Raw genomic sequence first — 4,181 nt, 5'->3', positions numbered from 1 at the left:
GTGCTGAAGTGGCTCTTCTCTACACGATGACGTGAATTTATGGTTTCTCTCTGTTTTTTTTGGAGTCACGAGCCAGCTGTTAGCAAACACAACTGAAGCTTCTCCAGCTGAATCATCAGGTCACGAAGTATGAATCATCTTTTTTTGCCACATGGGTTGTGTGAGAGGCAGTCTCTCTGTAAAGAGTTTGCATTTTACACTGCTGTAATTTATATTTTCACTCAAAAACACTAAAAGTGTTAGTCTGTAGGTTTCTTGTACCAAATAAGTCAAACTTAATGTGGTAGATTTCAAGTTTTGAGCAGCTGTCGCAATGCAGCGTCGTTATAGTAGCTGCACAAGTAATCTGACAAGTTTACTCTAATCTGTGGGTTGAATTATAGTAGTTGTGGTTTCATTGTTCAAGCATGAATGCAATGAAGCATTGATCTTTATTGAGTGCTTTACAAGAGAGAAAAAGATTTTAATGATCTTCTGTCAGGCGGCCCCATCTGTACAGCAAATGAATGAGGTTTTTGAGAGCTACAGAAGATTTGACTGTCTAGTTTGATCTATGATGTGGGACTTTAAGGGACTTTATTTAAAGGTGACATATCATGAAAATCGGACTTTTCCAGGTTTTAAGTGCTATAATCAGGTCTCCAGTGCATCTACCAACCAAGGAAACGTGAAGAAGATGAACCCAGTCACTTTGCAAATGAATGAGGTTTTTGAGAGCTACAGAAGATTTGACTGTCTAGTTTGATCTATGATGTGGGACTTTAAGGGACTTTATTTAAAGGTGACATATCATGAAAATCGGACTTTTCCAGGTTTTAAGTGCTATAATCAGGTCTCCAGTGCATCTACCAACCAAGGAAACGTGAAGAAGATTAACCCAGTCACTTTTTTTGGGAAGCCTTTTTCTGCAAGCGTCTGAGAAAACAAGCACGTCTGATTCCGCTCCCCTAGTGACGTTGCAAAGGGATCTCATTATAATATTACCGCCCCTTAATCTGTAAGTTTCCACACACGGCGCCGTCATTTTGATTTCGCAAGCGACAACGGTGTACCAGTTCTAATGCCATGGCGAAAGTTCTAGCAAAACTTCCTAACTGTTCTGCCTTTGGCTGCACAGACGAGCACTGAACACTGTTTAGAGTCCCAGCCTCAGAGGAGACAAGACAGCAGTGGATTTATTGATTTATTTAATGTATATTGCTGCTGCCACACAGATCTAAAATAAATGTGATTTATTTCCCAGCTGTTTACCTTCACAGACATAACCCACTGTTTTTGTAACTCGTGTGTGTTTTTTGAGAGAACTTAGTTTAGTACTCGCATGCTGTGACAGCCGCTTTCTGTCCGTGTGCTCTCACGCAAGTTTAAACTCATATGGTTTAAAACGCATGATTTCAGCGCGATAAACATGATAATCAGAATCAAAACAGATGTTTTTAGCAGGTCCGAGCTGTAATGGCGCAGCTGTATTCTGGAAAAGGGGACGGGGAGCAGTAGCTCATTTGCATTTAAAGAGACAGGCCCGAAAAATAGCGTGTTTCTGCTTCCACTCAAAATAGGCATTTTCAAAATGATATAATAAATGATCTGTGGGGTATTTTGAGATGAAACTTCTCTGGGGACACCAGAGACTTATATTACATATTGTAAAAAGGGGCATAATATGTCTCCTTTAAGACTAATATGTATATATGTATATGATTTTGACAAACTGGTAGGAGTCATTAGGGGGTGTTCATATCTTTTTCATTGTGAAATTGATATTGTGTGCATTTCTTTGACATTTGTCCTCTGACGAATAAGACGGTTGACCCTGCGAAACATTAGTTTGTCCCCTTGCAAATGCAAGTCCATTAGAGTCGTGGGGACTCGGGGAACTTCTTCAACGGGAACATTTTAATTAGATTTCTCCGGAGTTGGTCAAGGCACTTTTTTGACAGTTGATTTGTAAAACTACATTTTTTGCCTGCACAACTAACTAGTCTTTATAGAAGCTCTGTTTTATTAAGACTTTTAAAAATATATATTTGTAAAACATTATTTAATATTAAATTTAAATTGATTAATTTTCTTTCATAGAAACTGAAGCAATAAACAAGTGTTTTTCTCTCTCTCTTTAAAACAAAGAAAGCTACTTTATGAATCTTTCAATACTTTCAATGATTCAAAAGGAAAGTATGATTGTTCTTAGCCACCAATTTGTTCATATGATGCAGCTATGTACTTTATTTAACTTATATTTATTTTTATATATAATCTTTTTTTTTTATTATTATTATTTTTTATTATTTTTCATCAGTTTTTAATACTTTTTATTTAAAAAAAAATTTAATTTGTATTTTTCTTAGAAACTGAAGCGATAAACAAGTATTTTTCTTTCCAGAAAAAAAAAATCTATATTCATTAAACATCACAGTGTGCGTATATATTCCACTGCTAATATTAAATTTTCTGATAATATGTTTTCTCAGTCAACCCTGTGATTTGACGTGCCTCTTGATGTTACATTTTAATTTGGAAACAAAAAACAGCTTTTGTTTAATTAGACGTTGTTTTTAGCAGCTCGTATTTGTCTCAAGTGGGGCTTTGTGTGTGTTTTTTGCACAGTTAAATTGAGTCGGATACTTCTGTTTACTTTTAGCTTTAATCGTGAATGTTAAACAAAAGGCAGCCGTACACGACCTGAGCAGATTACATGAGGAACCGTTAAAAAGATTTGTAAAGGATGTTTGCTGGGAACGTTTCCTCCTGTGGGCTTTGCACCGGGACTCATTTTAGTGTTTTGTTTTGTTGTTGTGAATGTATGGTAATAGTTAATAATCTCATTTTCTTTGAAAACATATTGATTCAGAGCCAATTGTCTATGTAGTTGAGTCTTCGCAGGGGTCGGATACAAGCACTTAAATGCTAAATGTATGCAAACTGAGTCAATGATTCATATGGGAATGAAGTTCTAGTCTTATGAGCTCAAATGTTTAATGAATTAACGATGAGATGCTGGCGTAATGAGAAAATGTAAAGGGTCTATTGTAATGCTTTAAATATTTCAACAGGGCCCTGTCTGCAATACAACAGTTTGTGTGTGTGTGTGTGTGTGTGTGTGTGTGTGTGAGAGAGATACAGTTTCATTGTGGTTTAATATCAATATATGTAATATTCAATCACTGTTTTTTCCAGTTAAATGGTAATGTCTGCAAAAAACATGAAATGGGGGTCCACGAGTTCAAGAATAAAAAGGAAAGTCTGATTAGTCAAATCACTTTCATTTGAGCTAGTTTTTTCTTCTTCATATAATTGCAGCTTGTAGCTATTTGTTTTATTTAGTTTATTTAACGTAAATATTTTTTATTTTTATATTTAAATTTAGTTTTAACATTTTTAATTAGTATTATTTTTTATCACTGTTTAATTTATAAATGTTTTTTTTTTTCATTTTATTTCATTGTTTAATAAGAGACTGGTAGTTGTTTATTAAACATTTAGCTTTTATTTACATTGTTTCATTTAAATGTATTTTAGTTACTGTACATTTGATTTGATTTTAATTTATATTGTCATCACGTTTTAAATACATTTCAAATTATTTATTTTAATTTGTATTCTTGTACTATTTTTATATTTTAATTTAAATTCATTTATTTTAATTTGGTGTTATTATTATTATTATTATTTACCTACTAATTAATTAATTATGTAATTAATTAATTAAATTGTTTGATTTTGTCATTGTTCAATCAGAGAGCCCGTTTTCGCCACTGAGTAAAAAATAAAAAAAGGTAATTGCGACTTTTTTAATTGCAATTGCGAGTTTATATCTCACAATTCTGTGAAAAAAAAGTCCGAATTGTGAGATATAAAGTCAGGGTTTGAACGACATGTTTCCTGGAAACAAACGGTGTGCAACGGGGTTCCGTTTAAAACACGTTTTGCACCGTTTTGTCGGGGCTGAACGCAGCCCAGGTGTTGTTTTAGTGTGAGAGGGAATATCTTAAAGATGATTGGTAGCACCGTTTTTCTGCCCTCCTAATATGGCGATAGTATAAGTAATTTAATAGTCTTATTAATTTGATCGCCTCTTTTCCAAGTCTAATGCAGATTTGTGTCGCCTGTGACGGACGTCTCTTCATATCAGTAGTTTTTCAACCAGTGAGATTTCGTGGTAGGCGGAGCTTCAAAAGGAA

This window comes from Sinocyclocheilus grahami, unplaced genomic scaffold (genome assembly GCF_001515645.1).
Source record: "Sinocyclocheilus grahami isolate Dianchi unplaced genomic scaffold, SAMN03320097.WGS_v1.1 scaffold295.1, whole genome shotgun sequence".
Lineage (NCBI taxonomy): Eukaryota > Metazoa > Chordata > Actinopteri > Cypriniformes > Cyprinidae > Sinocyclocheilus > Sinocyclocheilus grahami.
The sequence above is the reverse complement of the archived record's forward strand: the minus strand, read 5'-3'. Positions refer to the sequence as shown.